This window comes from Rosa rugosa, chromosome 1 (genome assembly GCF_958449725.1).
Source record: "Rosa rugosa chromosome 1, drRosRugo1.1, whole genome shotgun sequence".
Taxonomy (NCBI): domain Eukaryota; kingdom Viridiplantae; phylum Streptophyta; class Magnoliopsida; order Rosales; family Rosaceae; genus Rosa; species Rosa rugosa.
This window is the reverse complement of record NC_084820.1, coordinates 64,302,641-64,323,838: the sequence shown is the minus strand read 5'-3', so window position 1 is coordinate 64,323,838 and position 21,198 is coordinate 64,302,641. Positions and strand designations below refer to the sequence as shown.

Genomic DNA, 21,198 nt, shown 5'->3' with positions numbered 1-21,198 from the left:
AAATGGATCAATTCTCCCACCATCAGAACTGGACTTATTTCTCTGTCCATAGACACCATTATTCTTATCTTGACCACAAGAAGCAATGATTTTCCAAGAATTATCAGGAGGTTGCTGCATAAAGCCATCATTGGTCTGAAAGTCACCATTTTGACATGAAAAAGTACCATGTGGTTCAATAAATCCTCCATTATGTTGAATACTACCATTCGGTTGAATGAATCATGTATTGACTTGTGATTGAACCAAACCATTATTATAAGGAGAATAACCAACATCTTGAGGTTGGACATTGAACATATATGGTGAAGGAGAAGGATAAATGATGCAGCCATTTAATGCAGCAGGAGCAACACTCATCATATACTCATAATTAGGCATGTATTTCATAGTGCATCCAGTAGGAGAAGCAACACCAGGTGTGGTAGATATAACAGTCGGTTGAGGCACACAACCAAATTGAGTAACAGGTTTTGAAGAATTGCTTGTAAGAGTAGCAGCAGGTGTAGTAGATGAGCTAACCATTTCAGAATTAGGTAAATTATTATTCAAAGAATAAGAAGGTAAAGTACCTCTAGAATTATCATCAAATGCAGCCATAGCAGCCTCCAAAGACAGAGAAATGGACTTCACAGATTGATTATTCTCATCTTCAGCAATTAACAAGAGAGATCTTAATTCTTCCATTGAAACATGGGATTTTTGTGTTTTGATCCTTATTATAGTTTTCATGGTAGCAAACTCAGAAGGCAATCCATTCAAAATCCAAATAACTATATCTTCATCAGGAATAGAAACTCCAGCTACTGAAAGTTGATCCCTCACAGTTTTAAAACGTTGCATATACTTGTCAATACTATCATTACCTTTTTGAATTTTCTGCATCGAGGTCTTGAGCTCAAAAGCTTTATATTTCGAAAGTTTACCATATCTCTGCTCAAGTGAAAACCACACTTCTTTTGATGTTTTACTCCCAACAATGAATGAAAGTGCATCAGATGACAAAGTAGCAGCTAGTAAAGTGATCAAAGCAGAGTCATTCTTCCTCCAATCCTTAAAGTCTTGTGTAAGCTCTGCGCTAATACAACCCTCTTTTGTAGTTTTGTATTGTGGAGGACAGGGAATAGACCCATCAATGTATCCTATTAGAGCACACCCTACCAACATTGACTCGAGCATAAATCTCCAAGTTACGTAATTAGTGTCATCCAAGCGAATTGTGATTACATTGCTGAAGTTGGAGAGTAAAGAAAGTTGTAGCTCATTGTTCTGATGCATGATTCAAGGTGGCAAAGTCTGAAAATATGATTCCTTTAATGTAGAAAAGCAGGGAAAACAGGAATTCCTATCTTGAATAACCAGCAGACAACCTACTCCAAAACCTGGAGTAACAATAATATGAAAGCTACTGAAATTTCTTCACAAAACTGATAACCAAGACCAATTGTTAACAAGAAGTACAGAAGCCCTCCTTATCTTTGTATGAAATCATTGAATGCAAAACCCAACTTATCTCAAATGGTTCATATCTTGATTTTGAAGTCAGAAGAACCCGGAGCAATATAAGAACCCAATCTTATCAAGACACCAATACAGCCACGAATTGAGGGTAGAGAGAACACCTCAACAAACTTCAATAATTGGCAGAAAACTTGTAATAACTGAGTAGCATTCTTAAATAGGAGCCCAAAATGAGCATATACTCCTCTCATACAGAAATACCCATATGCAGAACCAAAGAAAATTATCCCAAAAATTCAAGGAAGTTCTGGTCTTCAATCAAAGTTCCTTAAATATAATCGATTCCAGCAATAAACTTGTAAGGAATTCATGTAGTGAACACGAACTAGTATTAGATTGTTCAACAAGTAGTAGAATCAAAGTATGAGTTTCTTCAACAAATCTAGGGCTTTCACTTTTCTTCAATCTTTTAACAAATCTCCAGGAATAACCTTTTTCAATCAGTAATAGAGTGCATAGAACACAATTTCAAGGCTCCGATGTAAGAAATCAACAGCAAATGTCAACAATCTTGATGAAATTTCATAACTTGATCTACGAAAATGAACGATGAACTTATCTGAATAGCTTGAATCTTACAATTGATGCTTGAATCATAAGCAGAACAGAAAATAGAGAGGATGAATTTCTTGAAGGAAATCTAGGTCGCCGGCGAAAAATTTCGATCCCGATCGAACCTGGCTCTTGATGCCATGCTAGCTTTAGCATAAGAAACAGAGACGTAGAGAGAATTGAAGAAGCAACAAACTGGTATTAAGTATTTTTGCAACGTGTTACAGAAATAGGAGTTGTTGCAGCTATTTATACCTGTAGCTAGAGATGTAGTACAGCTGTAAAAGAGTCTCCTAACTAACAAATAAAACTATACTAAATCTTTACTATTTTACTAACAATTATCCTTAACACCTACAATACCAATTAAACACAATTTGGTGGCTACTTACGTAGCTCAAGGATTCATCTGACATTGATCAATCATATATTTATCTACGTCATTTTCTATCTCGATCAACACGTTTGCGATTAAGCAGAAGTTGAATAAAGTTCTTTGGGGAGAAACAGAATGAAGTCACAAGCAAACAGTATGAAGTCACAACTGAATCCTCTCTCTTTATCGATCTCATATCCACATCTCGACCTTTCAGTTTTTAGGTATTAATGTATAAATCATCTCTACAAAATTTCAGCCAAATTGATGATCTTTAATGTACCTAACTCGCTTAAACCAATTGACGAACTAAATCTGTCCAACTTGAACCGAACAAGCTTTAAGGCAGTTATCATTGCCTTAACGACCATCAATTTGGCTGAAATTTTGCAGAGATGATCTATACATTAGTACCTAAAAACTGAACGGTCGAGATGTGGATATGCGACCGAAAAGTGACCCTAAACTCTAAAAGCGCATTTTAATTTCAGAGCGAGGTCTCGCTCTAGATACACACACACACACGTTTCCTAAAACCCGCTCCAGGACAAGGTTCAGATCATTTACAAGGGTTTCCAGGAAGCCCATATATGGGGGAGTAAGTTTGCAGACTAAAGTAGTGCTAATTATAGAGTGAATCACATGCGTACATAATTCACGCGTATGGATATGTTATTCCTAATTGAATCATCGATCAATTAGGATGGTTGTACACTGAATTTATAGCAGCTTGGTCAAGATACCATCTATCCTGATAGCGACTGTACGCTACTGAGATTTTATTAAGACTTGGGACTTAAGAGGAATATCTACTGCAGCAAGGTTAGTATTTTTGAAAAATTTTTAGGTCAATAAACTCATCTCTTGAAGGTTTTTGGTCGTCATTTGAGTGGTTTCTTTTACTTCTAGTGTCGCTATATATTATTAGAAGTACAATCCCAGATGGGAAGCAGCGAGAATTTTTGTTACTATTAACTGCAAATCATTAGAAGGAGAGGATCCTATATATAGAAGCTTCCTAATCTTTTTAATTTGTTTTTCTTCCGACTCAACTCAACTCAAATTAGACTGTATTTTTAGAAAATAACATATTGATGTGTAAATGACCGTCTAAAGTAGGTAGTTACATAAATCCTGACTTGAAAAAGTTTAGCATGATGCTGCAACTGTGCAACAAGTATCATCCAAACTCATCAAATGCTTGTGGCATTTGGAAGTTTAGAGACTATAGACCAACTAGTATCTAATTGAGTAATATTTTTCTTGATTTTATTGTATCCAACATTATCGCGGCGCCCTAATATCATTGAATCCTAACATAAATAAAAATTTAGATGAGTTAATTATCTGAATCATATGACTCATCAAAATTAGGACTAAATTATGCCTCTAATTTTGTTTTCTATATAGCATATATATGACATAGCTTTTAACTATAACATAATATAGTTCTGATATGAGAGAAATTTCATTGTTAACGTGAGGAAAAAAACTCAATAATTTGTGCATAAAAGCAAAATCTACCATGTTAGAGATACTTAGCAAGACGAAGGCTTGAACAAGGAGAAAGAATCTAAAACACCCATAGCATACATATCACTAAAAAAGTTCGAATCTCATTAATAATGAGGCAAAAAAAGGGAGAGTAGATTTGGACTTAATATAGAAAACATCACAAAGCATGCATATAGAAAAGAAAGATGGGAGAAGATATCGTAGATATCTCCAATCGGTCCATATAGTACCTTGATATTGAAGGTTTAGAAGAGAACACATTAAAACAAAACTGTTATTTATCATCAGAACTAAATACTAAGGTATTTGTATTTTTATTATTTTTTGATGAATTAGGCGTTTCCATCTTAATACTTCAAAAGCACATATAAAATTGAAATCTTTAATCATATTGCTCCATCAAATGATGGATACAGAAACTCAGGCTCCATCTAGGGTGTATAAAAACCAGTTGGGTTGTAGGAATTATCAGCCAGAAATGGCTCTGTCCAGAAATTATATCCGAAATCTCCATAAATTGTTTCCATGGCAGCTGAAGTAGCATTTTCCTCTACAACCAAACCATCTGCGGCAGTAATCGCAACCGCAGTATCGGTGGTCATGGACGAGACCTCACTCGATGATGGCTGTGGCGACCACAGTTCTGGGTAATCAAAATAATCAATTTGGGGAATTTGATCAACAGTAGTTTCTGCATTTGCGAAATCAGCAGTAGCAGTAGTCTTTGGCTGATCCGATGATTTCGGTACTACTTCTTCATGATGATCATCGTGTGTGATTGAAACTGAGGACGCCTTGTGCTTGTTCATCATTAAACGTTTCTTGAGGTTTGTGTGCCAGTGATTCTTAACCTCATTGTCAGTTCTTCCCTGAAGCTGTGCCGCAATCGCAGACCATTTGTTCCCCAGTTTTTCGTGAAGCCTGATTATTATTTCCTCTTCTTCAGTGGTGTAGTTTCCTCTCTTGATGTTCGGCCTCAAGTAATTCAGCCACCTCAGCCTGCAACTCTTCCCACACCTTGAAAGCCCTAATTCAAGAAGGAAATAAAAATTGATTAGCAACAGAAACCCAATTCGATTCTCATCTCTAACTACAAGCTTATGGACTTAATTAGTGATCTAGTTATGGTTATGTCCATAACTAAATACTCACCAGCAAACTTGGGGAGTTGGCGCCAATTCCAGCAGCCATACCTAGTAACATAAGCGATGAGCTTCCTATCTTCCTCCGGAGTCCATGTACCTTTCTTCATTCCCCTTTCATCAGCAAGGAGTTCTCACCATCTTTCTCTATTTTTCTTCTTCTTAGTGATCGATGATCGAATCCTCTTAAATTTCTCTGTGTCTCTCTTGATCTCTCAACTCTGAGCTCCGAGTTGTACTTGTAGAGGTACTCCTGGCTGAAGTTGAACCCCTCACTTATTTATATCATTCCCAAAAACGTGTTTCACAAACATAAATTATTAAGACATTACACTGCATGGATTATTTTTCTTATGGGGTCACTGTCAGATTAATTAGTCTATTTGCACTGAAACAAAACCAAGAAGGCTTATACTATGCTTCAAGATGCATGGGTCCCTTCTCCACGAATAAAAGTAGATTCAATGAAAGTCACCAGGGTTTTATGCACCGGCTGACCCAGCTCATGCTTAGGGTGGTCTGCTGCCGTCGCTCAACATTTCGTCATATCCCTATATGGTAGGAACTAGGGCAGCCCCCAATTAAATGAAATTCAACACACAGTTGATGAATTATAGTAACCTGGAAATTGCATTAAATTGATGAAAATAAATGGAGGACCTAAAAATAAATATCAAAATATTTGAATAATTCAATAAATTGATGAATTATAGTAACCTGGAAATTGCAAATTAATGATTAAATGTTTGTAAATTTGAAAATTAATATAATTGATTCATATGGGACCACCTAATATAGCTCACACAGACAAGCTTTCCGTGTGAAAGTGATTTAGCAACGCTCGCAACACGTACAAATTGTGAATCCGTGACTGTATTATGTGAAACTACCTATACACACAGATTTCCGTATGCATTTCAATGTATTTACACATAATACATCTGTGTGAAAGGACATGTTTTTCTAGTAGGAATTCGTTTAAGCGAGTTAGATACCTTAACGATCAAAAGTAACAAAAAGATTAATATTTTAACACGAGTATAATATAGCCAGCTTCAAGGAAACCCGCGCCCATCGATTCGAGGCTAGCAGATTCCACGCACTCAGCCCACAACAGACAGCATCATCCATCACCAATTCACCATGTGGTTTGACGATTGACGAGGCAGCTAGCCACCTAGCTAGCCATGATTCATGTGTTACACTGTTACAGTACTTTGGCCCCACAAGGTCAAACGAACCTCTTTCTACATGTATGTCTAGCATCCTGCGAATATAACATGGTGCTTTTGAAGGCTGATCGAGAAAGGGCGCCGCAAAATATGTGGCTTAGGATTTAGGCGCCGGTAAAGCAACATTAAACCTTAACGTTACTTTGTATATTTCGACAAGCACGACAAGATATTGTCAGCGGTGAAGGACCTTGCTCCCCGGCAGCTCCGTTGTTCATATGTGAGGGTGAAGCATCTAGGCCAATCTAGCCGATCTGACAAAATCAGCTAACTATTTCAGCACTCTTGATAACTCGAATGCATGTATATTAATTGTCACATCTGCTCCCAAGGTTTTTCGGGATACCATTCTAAACATAATGTGATTTCTTGTTTGGTGTTTTAAGAAATAATATAAGAATTCGTTAGTGTTATTTATCTCAACAATATTAGATAATGTTTTAAGTCCAAATTTTGTTTTTATTTTTAGAAATAAGATGCTATATGAGATAATGAAAAGTGTTTTTGATGTCGCACTGTGGCTTTACAAATTTATTATTGAAAATGCTTTTATGACTGTTGTGTTTTAAATAATTACTCGCAAGCGCACGAATCGATTGTAGTATAGTTAGTGCAAGCACGAGATCGTTCTAATAAGGATTGAAACTCGAATTGATTCTAACTCAAATAACCAATTGAACACAAAAATAAACAAACATTTGGGAAGATTGTGATGATTGAAATTATAACTAAACATCTAAGAATATAAACAAAAGAATTGAGAGAAGGGTTTTTTAGAAGGTTGAAAAATATGAGAGTTGAATGCTAAGACTTTGAATCCACCACCTAGTACTTCTACTCTATTGCTAGCTGACAACCATTGAATTCCCTAGATTCCATGCTAATGATTCCCGTACATAAGCCTTATTGATCCCGGACATATGCCAAAGTTCTTCTAACTTATGAATTCTAACTTATTGATCTCATATAGAACTCAAGTAGCCAAACTATAATTTACTTCACTTAATGATCAAGTTCAAGCAAACATGTTCAACTCCATTAAGCACAAAAGAACTAGGAAATCATGCAAACAAGAATATCGACTATGATCAAGCACTTGTATTCTCAATTCACAACTCTTTAATCACAAGATTGAATTATCTTTTGGCACCCTAGAAAACGTCTACTCATTGATCAAGCATCATGTTCTCCAACCAAATAACTCATAAACAAAACCTAGGTCTTATTGATCCAGAGTAAAGATTTTGAATAAAAGTTCTATTGAAACGGTGATTAAGAGTTTAACATAGAAATCCAGAAATTCAATAGCAACCAACTAAACAAGTAGAATAGTCATACTAGGGGCTGCATCTCAGCCCTAGCTTAGAAATTTAGCAAAAAGAAATGATAAAAATAACTAAGAAAAACATAGTGAAGGAGGAATAAAGATGGAGGTGACTCCTCTTGCTCTTGTTGCGTCTCAATCTGCTCTCCAGGCCGCCTCTTGTCTCTAGACGTCCTCTTTTTCTGCCTTGTATGTCTCTTTTTTAATTCCTACTTGACTTGGGCTTCTTAAGTCTTCTAGTCCAACTTGGAATAGATTTCTTCTCTCCAAAGAAACACAAGGTTATTATAGTCAACGCAAGAAATTACTCCAAATATGTCAGATACGTTCAGTCTTGTTCCATTCGAGTGCTAAGAACAACGGACTTGGGCCTCACAAGTCTGATTCCGAAAATATATGCAAGATCCGTCAGAATCTGCTTTCCCGAACTAGGTTCACTTAAATCATCATAACTTCCTCCAGAAGAATGCGATTCTACTTCCGTAAAATTCCTCAGAAAGCTAACATCCGTATCTTTCCAATGGTATATGGCTCGCCTGCTAATTCCTTGTGAGAAGGTACAGTTTAATCCTCAAAGTTGACGCACAACAGAGACAATTTTGGACACTCAAGATAGCAAGCACCCTTTCAATCCTGCGTTTGACTTTAAGCTCCAAATCATTCTTTTCTCTAATTTAACCTACAAAACACAAAGACAAAGTAAATAACTCAAATATGACAAGTTCTAAGTCTAGAATCCTACCTTTAAGGGTATAAAAATATATGAAATTATGAACTTATCAATGGCCAGCTCCTAGTCGACTTGGTCAATAAGCGATTTGTACATTTACAATAAGCTTTTAGAATCTTAAGAGGAATTCTTTGCTTTCTAAAAAGAAATGTTGTGATTAACATTTTACAGAGTATTATTGAGTGCATATGCTTTTTACTTGAACAATACTAGTTGAGCCTTGAATCAAGATAATCACCACTTTCATGAGAATTGTACAAATGGTATTTTTGTTTTTTCATACTAATTTTGCAAAAGGTTATTGTCTCTATTTGTGTGTTTCTTTTGTTCTTTTAACACATTATGGAGGATGAAATCGCTGTCTACCTAATTCAACTGGCTATTTTTTTTTCTTATAACTGAGAGCTAATTAAAGTCAAAGGGTAGCTATTGAACAATCTCGAAGGCTTTGTTAAGATACATATTTATAATTGGAACATGTAATGTATAAACACGTATATATGACGACGCGAGAGCTGCGTAAGGAATCAAGGTTTGCTGATGATGCAGAAATTGTTGATGGGAGTTTGATTGATCACAAGCAGCTTTCCGTTAATTATAGCTTAAACAAGCAAGTTGGTCAGTGAAGTCTGTGAAGAATCAATATCAATTTTATATCAATTTAATTCCTTTATATATGCCATAATTATTTCTTTTGATCTTTTCTCACTATGCAGGAAATTGTGGACGTGATTCATCGCCTTACCCAAACGAAATTGAAGTCAATTTCTTTGGAAGCTTGTCATTAACAACAGCAGTTATTCGCTGCATGTCGGTTAATATGGTGCAAGCTTCATCCCCCAAGTTCTCCCCCCTCCCACGGCCCAAGTTCTCTCTCATCTTCCAAATGGGAGACAGTGTCTATATTATCCTAGACAAGTGCTGTGTTGTGTGAAGTTTTGTTCAAAGTTTTGTTTTGTTCTCTGAGGGGTGCAGTTTCGGCATGGCCTCTAGAAGTCTGGTCGAAAATACAAGCATCAGGTGGCTACTGTTCGATGTTTCAGGCGATATTTCTGGTGTGAATCATGCTGACAATTTTGCTTCTGGAGGTTTTCTTCGCTCATGAGGAATTGAAGGAGACTCAATGTCTTAAACCGACGTGCCAAGAGTTGTTGGTGATCGGAGTTATGGTGAACCGTTGGCAGCGTCCGCTCAAGAAACAGGACTTCCCATTTGTTGTTTTTTGTGACTTATGAGAGAGTAGTCGAAGTAACAGGTTGCCGGTTGTATCTGCATCAGCATCATCCTCTATGCTGCCGGATTCCGGTATCACTGGTGGGCAGGCGTTGAACAAGATGGTGGTTAGGCAAGATGAGGTGGTTAGGCCACCGGAGGCGGTTGGCTCTTCCCAACAGTTGCAGACGGTTAGGATGATTTTTAACTACCCCAAATTTCAAATTTTAAAAGAGGCAGTTGACAGAAGTTGGTTTTCCTGATCATCCTATCCTTCTATCAGTAATTTTTATCCTTTAATTCCAATAACCCAATCACAATTCCTATTCATCCTTATCGGCCTCAATCTCCTATTAAGGCCTGATCACAATTATCCCTTTTGAAAACACATGGTACCTTCTACTACTTCACCTCTATCCCCACCTCCTTTGTTTGTACCCATTCATCTCTCATATGCAAATCTGTTTGACGTGCCTATTCTTCTTATCTGCTATCAGACATGAACACAAAAATATTAAGCAAGCTGCACGTGCTCAACCTCATCGTCGCCGCAGTATTTCGACATGGTAGTGCCTCTCGGTAAAACCCGCACTCGGAATGTCCTTACATCACCGAATAACATTTCAATGTTCGCTGTTCGAACGGTGGTCATTGCTTATTTGATGTGCATCTGTTGTGTTGGTGAAGGTGTAGTGAGACTAAGAAGCGAGGACATTTTGTTTCGCTTCTTCTCTACAGTTATATGTACATATTATCCCCTAGGAAATGTATTCAGGCAACGCATATTTAGTTAAGATCGCGCTTTTGTTTCCTGCTTTCCAATTTTAGGGTAGAGGATTAACCACAATAGTGAATCTGATGTACTTATATTTGTTGTACCTATCTAAATCGCTTATAAATGCAATTCCTTCCTTCTTCTCCAAAAAAAAAAAAAAAAAAAAAAGACCTAAAAGCAACAGCAGAAAATGCAATGGAAAACCTGGTTCTCTGGGTCCCTTCTTTAATTTCACTACGAATTGGTCTCCAGTATTTGGAGGTCCTCGTTTTTACTTATTTCATACAAGGCTTTCATACAATGGATCTGTGGACTACGACCATATATTGAGAATATTTGTCTATGCACCTCGGTTGAAACTTCTTTGCCCCAGTGGCGGAGCCACCAAGGACGTACTGCCAGAAACAGAGGAGTGTAATTTATGCGTCAACTGTTTTTTTTTTTTTTTAAGAGGGCTAAAAGCTCGAAAAACTAATTAAGCAAGAACAAGTCTCGATCTCATGGACCATCTTTATCTTTTTGGAGTCTTCCCTTGATACAGTCAGGCGGTTCCTTAAAAAAGTGTTGTCCCATAGTATGTCCAAACTGTACTAAATTATCTGTAGACATGTTACATTCTCGATACATATGCATTATCGTGCAATTCCAATTCCTCAACCAAAGAATTTTGCAAATTGTGATGATGCCATAGAGGGGATGGGTATCACAAGAGAAGGATCAGACTCAACCATCATATGGGTATCATTTCGTCCTAAAGCCATTTTCAGAGCAATACACAATACCTATAGTTCAGGTACAAATATTTCTCCTACACCAAGATTGGAAGAAAAACCACAAACCCAATCTCCATCGTTAGCTGCTTTGGAAACAAAGAAATTGTGCTTTGTGCCCAACCCCCCCCCCCCCCCTCTCTCCTGGTGTTTAATTTATATCGATCCAATTAATTAAGAAAACTTATTTTTTGATACTCTACTTAAATTCAATCTCAAAATTACATGGTGCATGTGGTAAGGCTGGTCAAGCGACCTAGCATAAAACCCTCAATTTAACTTTTGAGTCCCCACCCCCACCAATTTGTGGCCAACAGGTTTGAGGGTCTTCGGGTTTATGCTCTTGTAGCGGAGGAATAGTCTAAATTTGTTGGAATACCCTCGTTAACGTCGATCCAAAAACTGACTGGGTAGGTGTTTTACTAATTCGCTAATGTGAACGAGGTGACTTGCTACCTCGCTCCTGATGAAATTCAGTCTCAATAAAGTAAAAAAATATCAATTTAATTTACTTTACTTTACTTTTATCAAATTTTATTAAATTTTCAATGCATGTTTGGTGTAGATTAGTCCTTATATGATTGGAAAAATATTTAAATAAAATATTAATTGGATATGAGATCATAAAACAATTTATAATTGATGCTTCTTTTAAATGAAAAATACAACATGAACGCAAAATCCTTTTCAGTCATATTTGTTTGGCCCCGCTAGTTTTGAATTCCTGGCTCCGCCTACCTCTCCCTTAATTTTTTTTCAAACGTTTTCAAGTTTTGATATTGAAAGGTCATGCAGTGGTTAACTGATTACTACACTTTAAATTTTTATAGGATAATGTCAGATAAGCCACAATTTGGTAAATTTACATATTGTATATGAGAATATTGAAAAAGTATATCTAAGCAAGAGACGAGTGCATTATTGCTTCTAAGGAATGCAAGCAATATTTCTCTATAAATTTCCAACATAATTCAGACGTCTTCCAAAATTTCTTTCTTGTATGATGAATTCAAAAAAATAAGAGAATCTCTAACAAACTAAATATCATTTAATTGATTTATCAATATCACAACTTTTGTTTTATGTCCTCATATTATTGTCCGGTCTTCTTCAATTAAGGATCTTTACTCAAAAGGAATTACGTGTTTGTCTGTCTCAAGAAAGCCAAGAAAGCGTCTCCGAGCTTCTCGGAGCGACTTTGGTTTCGAAACCTAGGTTTCGACTGGCGGTGACGTTCTTTCTTCAGGCAAGGCGGCGTCCGTGGAGCGGTGAGGTTAGGCGGCGGCGTGGAGCGGATCCTCAGCGTCGATCGTGGGTTGCGGCGAGAGGTTTCTGAATTGGAGGCCTCTCTGACCGTGTTTTTTCTGGGTTCGATCAAGCCCGTGAGCGTCCTACGGTGTCGGCGTGGAGACGGTGGCTTGCGGACGACTTCGATCTCCCTGGTTTCGGCTGTTGTCAGGTGCTCGAATTTGGCAGAGCTACATCTTTGTGTCACCGGAGGCATCAACGAGTCGCCGACTACTGTGCAGGTGCTCGGATTGCAGAGTGTGGGTCTGTGATCTCTGCAGTGATTTGATTTGGCTGGTGGTTTTAGCTTTAGGTTGCACCGCTAGGCGAGGAAGGCCACCGGGGGTTCTGCTCGAAGTTCTGATGCAGCAGAGGATGGGCTGGCCGCCGGAGGGCCTTACGGCGGCGGAGGCGGCACGGCTGCAGTGGCCTAGGGTTTCTGCCCTCTTAGCTCGGGTTTGGACTTGGGCCCTTGGGCCTGGGGTCCAGCTTGGGTTGTTGGGCTCAAATATGTGGGCTCAATTTTATGGGCTTAGGCTGATGGGGCAGGAAAACCTTCCTGTTGGACAAGATTCGATTTGGGCTGGGGCCTACGGGCTTGGACCCAGGTCGAGGCAAGCTAGGCCCTAATGTATTAGGGTATTGAGCCTGTGTGAGGTTGGATAAACTTCTATGAGTCTTCTATGACGTTTCTAGTTTTTTTGCTTGTACCACAATTGCGTGATTGGCAAGTGAGGGCTAGTTGAATAAATCCTTTCCGTAGGAGGCGAGGTTTTTTCATTCTTGTATAGGCTCGCTTAAATGTGAGCGTCCCAGTGATCCTTAATAGTGTGCTTTAGCTTAGGTAGGTTCTCCGGATTTTCTTGCCGGATTTATTATGTAAGTTTTGGTAGACTACAGCCTTTTTGCTGTTGATCTAATGATATCAACTTCTATTTCAAAAAAAAGGATCTTTACTCAAAAGTCTCTTAAAAAAAATCTTTACTCATAGTTGAAATAGTCGATGATAAGAATAAAGGATCCAGAAATTTTTTATTTGGGGTCAAGATACATAAATTAATTCCTAAAATCATGGTGGTGATAGACTGATAGTTCAAGGTGATATGGGAAGCCGCGATTAAGGTTTGCAGGACTGAATAACGATGGAAGAAGTATTGGAGTTACGTGATGATGGTTGATGGATAAAAGTTTATTTTCTTTAGGGGAATGAAATTCACACTCCTCATTTTACAATTTACACTATATGTTTTCTTTTTTTAAGTATCATAAGTTTTGTCTTTCTGTAGTGTTGATTATAAAATTATGATGTAAAAATACTAAAAGAGGAAATATGGAGTGTGAATTGTAAAATGGAGAGTGTGAATTTCACTCCCTTTTTTCGAAGTTGTTTAGTTTATGTTCTACTTTGAATGACTCAACCCAAAACGACATTTTCATAATTAGTAAAAACATGATTAACTGGAGCAGAAGTGCAGAACCGTTCGCAAATGTTTAAAGTAGATGTAGATGTTGCCCTATAAGCAAGACATTCATGGGGAACGTCGGGCCAATAATATGTGAGAGTTCAAGAAGCTCATGGGAGCATGTGACCCCATCGTCCCTCCACCGGGAGGATCGAATACACCGAAGTTGAAGATCACACTGGTCATGCGTCCCACTTATTAAAAGGACTGTACAGCAGTGTGGTTGGTCAAAGGACCAATTATAAGGTTTTTGATTAAAAAGGAAAAAGAAAAAGAAAATGAGTAATTAGAGATAATGAAAATTGTTCTAGCACATCAATGTATCAATTACAAACTAGTTAATAGGTTAACTTTTTGCAATGATAGCTAGATATCTAATCACTGCTAGAAATCTATTTTAAAATTGTATGAATTTAGTTTACTACTTTCAGAAGTTACTAGCCAGTATTGAAAAGTTTAAGTACGTACTGACCATTAATGTATCATAACTTTCTAATATGATAAGAGTTTCATTTCATCATTTTCTATATTTGATTAGGAAATATGTATTTCTATGAGATTCTTATAGGGTAACCCCATGATTGAAGCGTCCTTGATTCCTCACGGTTTCACAATTTTGGTGTTTGTTTCTAACAAACCTAAGAGGGTTTTTTTTTACCGACGATGATACCTCATTTATTGGATTTGATTACTTGGTGTAAGAAAATCTCATCCTAAAGAAAAGAAAAAATATATTAAGACACTACTTTGAAACAGTCATCTATCCGTTCTTCGTGACATATGAAAGCATGAAATTAAGTGGCAAAGTTGCTTGATTGCTCAACGAAATCTAAACAAACAAGTCTGGTCTTCTATCTTCATTATCCTTTTCTTCTATGGAGAGAGGAATCTTAGCAGGTAATAGGATTCATTGTATATATTTGGCAAATTATTGAGGCTTGAATTCCATTCTGCTCTCTGTTAACTTACTCTGCTTGTAGCACAAATACTCGTATATTCTCTCGTTTACTTTCTTTTTCTTTATGTATGTAAACTGTAGCTGGCATGCTATTCGGGGAACGGGGGAAGAATATCGAAAGTGTTGTTGACTTTGACGTCAAAGTCAAGATGCTCATGCGCTCTATGAGTCTATGCCGAACATTATTGCTATTGCTCTCTGATAGCTTTCTTTTCCCGATCGATCATATTTTCAGGTTTCAATCACGTTCTCAACTTGGTCCCCCTCCCAGTTCCCACTTATCCTCCAACGTCACTGCCCTATACACGCTTTACACCTAAACTATTATACACAGCTTAACAATAATTCACATAGTTATCTACATGATAAACTAGACACTATTAGACGTAAGGGAATCTAACTATTATTTAGGGTTTTCTGTGGATGATAGTTCGTATAGTTATAACTCACCTGAGACTCTGTGAGGCAGAGACCTCTCTCTCTTTCCTGCATCTTCGATTTATTATATGCATCGAGCTATTGTTTATTTTGGAACTATTGCAAGTAACGTCAACCCTAATATTGCTAATATTATTTAGAGGACTAAGTCTCATAAAATTCAAGTTTTTATGTTATTTTTTTTCCAGATGAATTAGAAATTCTGCAGACGATCAGACTAAACTCATCAATAGCTGGTGTTTTTTAATAGGAGTTCAGTGATCGATCTAAGCTACACACGCTTTTGCGTTTGAATAATGATATTAGGCGCATTTGTGGGGAAGAAGATACCAACTGTTCTTATTCTAATTTACCAAAAAAAAAAAAAAGAACTGTTCTTATTCTTTTGAACTGTCAATGCTGCTGGAGTTAGCTCAAACCCAAGTCATTCTTTATTTTAGAGCCCAAGTATTTTGGTCTCCATTTTCCTCTTTGACCCATGTGGCAATTTTGTTTCTTCAACTTTCATTTTTTCAGTTTGGTCGACTCCGATATGGGTCGATCCAACCCACGGTAAAACATTTGAGCTTTTCCTACAATGATCTCTATTTTGTGTAGGAATCCAGAAGGTACCCGTTTCAATTACAAATTTACATGAATATTAAGTTGAACCCAGTAGTTGAACCCTGATAGTTTTAGTTCTTGGAGGGAACTGAACTTACAGATTCATTCCCCGGTGTGGTTATTAAACAATAGTGATGGACAAAAGCCGACAAACTTTGGAGAACGGCTTTAGTGTTTTGGATGGATTTATGGAATAGCTGATCTCCTCCCGCATCTATGCAGCATGTTTTTTAGGAAGACTATGGCAACCTAGGGGGTCCAAATAGTGCAGGAAAAAAAAAAAAACTTTGATCCATTTAATTTATTTGCAAAAATGCAGCAAAATTGTTTAGGGCTTTTAGTCTCTAATGTATGTTTCATGTTCTGTTGTTAGAACCCCTAATAAAAGAAAAAAGAATCAGTATGAACAAGTACTTGACCAATAAAATAACACAAAAGCCGGATTGTAAACCAGAAAACAAGCTATGCTGCTGAATTGCTGATCAATCTTGGGCTGGACGAATATGCTGAAATATCGTCGAAAAACAATCAGAAAATTAGTCCATTTTGGTCTGATCAATTTTGGGCTGAAGTCAGGTTTTGTTATTACATTGGAGTCCCCTTGCCCTAGAATATCATGTACGAGGTGTAACTAGAAGCCAGACTCTGCCGCCCTCTTCTCTTTGCCTTCTACTTCATTTTCAAACACATCATTTGATTCATCTCCAATAAAAAAAAAACAAAAAAAAAATACACACACACAACACATAATTTGAGTGAAGCTTGAGTTAAGAGAGAAAGAGATCATGTGGAAAACGGTGCTGAAGAGGTTCGATCAAGTCGATCGACTATGCCGTTTTAATCTTAGCAAGCAATTATGTACCCATGTCTCTCCAAAGCACGACTCTAAAGAAAGAGAACAATCCGAGAAGGACTGCTTTTTGTACTTGAATTTGACCGATCGCTTATGTTGAGAATGTGATAAAATATAACTCGCACATTGGAAAAATATTACTTTGCTTATGAGTTTTTAACGGTTTGGGTCATTTCATCTATTGCTAATTGGTTTTGGATGTGAAATCCCAGATTACTTTATCATGGTATCAGAGCCAGGTTACCCACGTGTTTGGTTTTAGTGATGGCCACACGTGCTCACCGTTACCCAATATAATTTGTCCACGTGTATGGCTTGAGAAATCGCCATACGTGTGGGGCCGTGTTGAAAATGTGATAAAATATAACTCCCACATTAGAAAAATATAACTTTGCTTATGGGTTTATAAGGGTTTGGGGCACTTTATCCATTGCCAATTGGTTTTGGATGTGAACCTCAGATTACTTTATCAACTTACCGTCTAAATATTATGGCATTATGGGAAAGGAAATATCTTCCAAGGTCACTAACTGTGAAGTTGTGTTCGATTATTTTTCAGTCTATCCTCCAACAATTCCCACCAGAATGAAACATCTAATTGTTGGTTCCGACGTTTATATGATTGGTGCGCTGGTGTTTATAATCATCCTACTTTGTTCTGACCTCCCAACTTGGATGTATATTCCTTTGATCTCACCGACCCAAATGGTCCATCCATTCAACTTTACCAGGGTCGGATTCCCAGATTGATTGAACCCAAGATCCCACACACCTATGCAACTCAATCTTATTGTGTTCTTCCTAAAGAATAGAGTTTATGTTCTGGCCAAAGAACATTCCGGGAGGTACTTCAAGATCATGTATCTCTTTTTAGGGTTTTTAATCCGGCAATCCTGAAAAGATCTTCCCGATCCACCTTATTTACCTAATACTGATCCCTAAGTGTATGACCACTTCTTTTGGGGACACAACCTCTTTATTAGCACTAGGAATTCTGATACTTTTCCTAGTAGGCCCGGTAGTTCATAATTTTTGACACTTGTGAAGAGAAATGGGAGGATGCAAAGAACATTTTCGATGATGATGATTAGAGCTTCATTGCTTTCATAGAATTTGAAGGATTTTTAATTAGCGTTATATCTGATTATTTCGAAGTAGATAAGGTTGTTACTTTTAAGTTGAATTCAAATGAGATTATTGATCCTGAGGCGTATCAGGTGCTACATGAGCTTAATGATGAGATACTTTTCTGTAATAATTTAGAAGTGCGAGATGACGACATTTTCTTGGGTAAATGTGATGGTGGTCATTTGTGGCTGGTGTGTTCTAGCCATTACGGTACAAATGTGATGGTACTTCATATTTCCATCTCAAACGATCTTGATGATATCCCGGTCCTCTCTACATATATTGAGGCTCAAGAGCTTTACGATTTTCATCATTACAGTAGTTGTTCGTCGGCAAGTATTCAAGTTTTACGAATTCATGCATGCAAGGAGCACAAGTGAAGACTGAAGCATTGTCCACTCTGCTAACTATGTTTAAAGTAGAGTGGACAATGCTTTGGATTGGTTTCTTGTCATTTTGGGTAACTGAGGAATATTTGTGCCTTTTTTTTTCCTTTTTATTCTTGTTCTTTAAAGTTTATGGCACTCCACAGCTTGTATTTTTTTTCTTCTCTAAATAAATTAGGATGTTCAAATCAAGCCCAAGAAAATCATAATGAGTCAGCTATTCCGGTAGTTTTGGGCCTTACTGACTTGCTACAAGCCAATTCAGAATAGTATATCTGTTTGGGAAAAAACACCGCAAGAGGTTCATATTCATAATAATCATGAACCTTATACTGAAATTTAAAAACAAAAACGATCTTACTTGAATTAGATCCGTTCTATATGATTGTACCTCTGTATTATTGACTTCCTAGGAGACAAGAATCTTAAGAAAAAAAATCGTGAAAATTATTAAATTTAAATAATATCAAAATTACTGATGAATTGACCTTAACTTACACACAAAGACTTGGAATTAATTTCAGCAATAATTTGGACCAAGTTGATATCATTTCTAGCGTATTGTTGAGGTTGTCATTTTAACCAAACCAAAAAACACTCGAATGTTTTTTTTTTTTTTTTAAATTATCCTCATCCATCTATTCATCACATGTGCCAAACAAATTTTAATCCTTGACCTTCACTTTGTTCCCATATAAAATGAGCAACAACGAGAAAACAAAATAAACATGAAACAACCCTTCTCCAGCTTAGCCTCGGTTGAACCAATGTAAACAGAGCTTGGATTTGGACATTGGTCTCCATAAGATATTGAAATTCCATACAAATCCTGAATGGTCTGACTCTGACAAAAAAGAAGTAAAATGCTTACATATGTTTGGAAGATGGGCGTTTTGATCAGTTGGGCTGGGCCGAAGCAAATACCCATTGCCAAAAAATAAAAATAAAAAAATACATGGGATCGACTATGCCGTCTTGATATCAGTAAGCAACTACGTACCTCCGTCTCTCCAAAGCAGCCCAACAACAAGAACTGGTTTCTGTACTTGAATATGCGCAATCGACTATGCCGCCTGAATATTAGGGAATTCTGCCTAAAGGGCTCTTCCAACGAGCCAAAGTGTGAACTCATCCATGATTATTATCCAGGTTATCCTCGAAATACAATTCCCATGGCAATGAAACCAGTAATTGTTTGGTTCCAAAGTTAACATGTGGGGTGGTACATCGGATCATCGTTTGAACCCAACTTGAATATTGTATATTCCTTTGATCCAGCAGGCCAGCTGCGAGTCCTTCCTTCCGTCTCTGCGAGGGTCCGATTTTTAGATTGGTTCCACCCAAGATTGATTTTGGTTCTGACCTAACAGTGTTCAGCATTGAGGAGAAAATCTATGTACTTGAACTACCCCTTTTTAGGGGTTTTGATCCGGTGAACCAATCCTGCAAAGACCTTCCTCATCCCCTGAGTCTGAGGCCAGTTCTTTTGCGGCTACAAGCTCTTCATCAGCATTACCAAATTTGTTACTGTTAGTTTTGGTAGGCCGGGTGGTTCATACATTTTTGACACTAGTGAAGAGGAAGGGGAGGATGCGAAGAATATACATGATGGTGTTATAAAGAGGTTCAAGACTTTCACAGAATTTGAGGGATTATTAATTAGCGTGACGGCTTATAGTTATAACGTAACTAAGGTAGTTCTATATAAGTTGGATTCGAATGGAATCCCCAACCGCGAGTCGTATCAGGTGCTTCATGATAAATGAGATTTATCTTCCTGACCTAATATCTTAGATTCTTAATGGGGTGAATTGCTTAGGTAAATATGATGGTGGCTGGATATTGTTGGTGGCTACTAGCCGGGATGGTAGCTATTGGAATCATAAACATCTAACAATGTTTCAAGTTTCCGTCTCAAACGACCTTGAAGGCAATCAAACCCTGTCTGTAGAAATCGAGACTCGAGGAGTTCCTGATTTTCGAACCTTCCAAGTTATTGCTCGTCAACTTTCACCTTGTGCCATCATGTGGACAAGATCGAGTCACACTAGAAAAGCATTATGTAAACACTGATGATTGTCAGTGTTACAGAGGAAAATAATATACGTACATAATCCTGTTATGCAATGTGCCGCAATGTAGAATTCTCTGTCATGAGTTTGCAAGACAAGGAAACTTGATATTTGCATCTTTGGAACTCAGTATTTCTTTCATATTATTATGACGATCGAGCATCTTGTTCCTATTGATGAAATCACGTTCAAATGATGATTCACGTTAAGATTTAATTAAGTGCTGAATATCCAAGATAGCGGTGGAAAGTAATTTCAAATTTCTGTTGGCCGTGCTTTGATCTATTGTGAAACTTCCAGACCAATTTTTATCACACACACACACACACACTTAGTCAGTATATATTCACATCAAGACTTCTTCATCAGTTCATGATCGATATAGCTAGGGATGTCTTTATATAGATTTGAAGTATCAAGAAATCAAAGTTAACCAATGGAACTAAGAAAACTCATATATGGAAAGAAGAAACTGATTAATTAATGGGACTGTTTTTCCCCCCTCTCTATTAGAGAATAAAAGGGGAGAAGTCAAATTTTAAAAAATTAGAAAATTGCAATATATCTCTACTCTGTAATCACTAGTGCAAGAAATAAAATGAAAATGGTACTACTTATCACAAAGGGTAAAGAAAGAGCCACTTGAAGAAGAAGAAAAATGCTAATAGAACAATTGAACATGTAAATGAACCATATATGTTTGCATCTATATACCTATACTGATACAAGAACTTGTCAAAATATAAGACATGCATGAATGACGCGTTTGATATAAATATACATATATACATATATGTAGTAGCTAGCTTGCTATATATACTTAACCTTTCCATTTTGATTGTCAATATATGCAGAAGTAAT

The 21,198-nt window shown here is 37.2% G+C and overlaps 1 pseudogene; it reads right to left on the bottom strand.

The window, feature by feature from the left end:
• Positions 1-4,364: 4,364 nt before the first annotated feature.
• On the bottom strand, positions 4,365-5,262 carry LOC133744611 (transcription factor MYB15-like; annotated as a pseudogene).
• Positions 5,263-21,198: the final 15,936 nt, after the last annotated feature.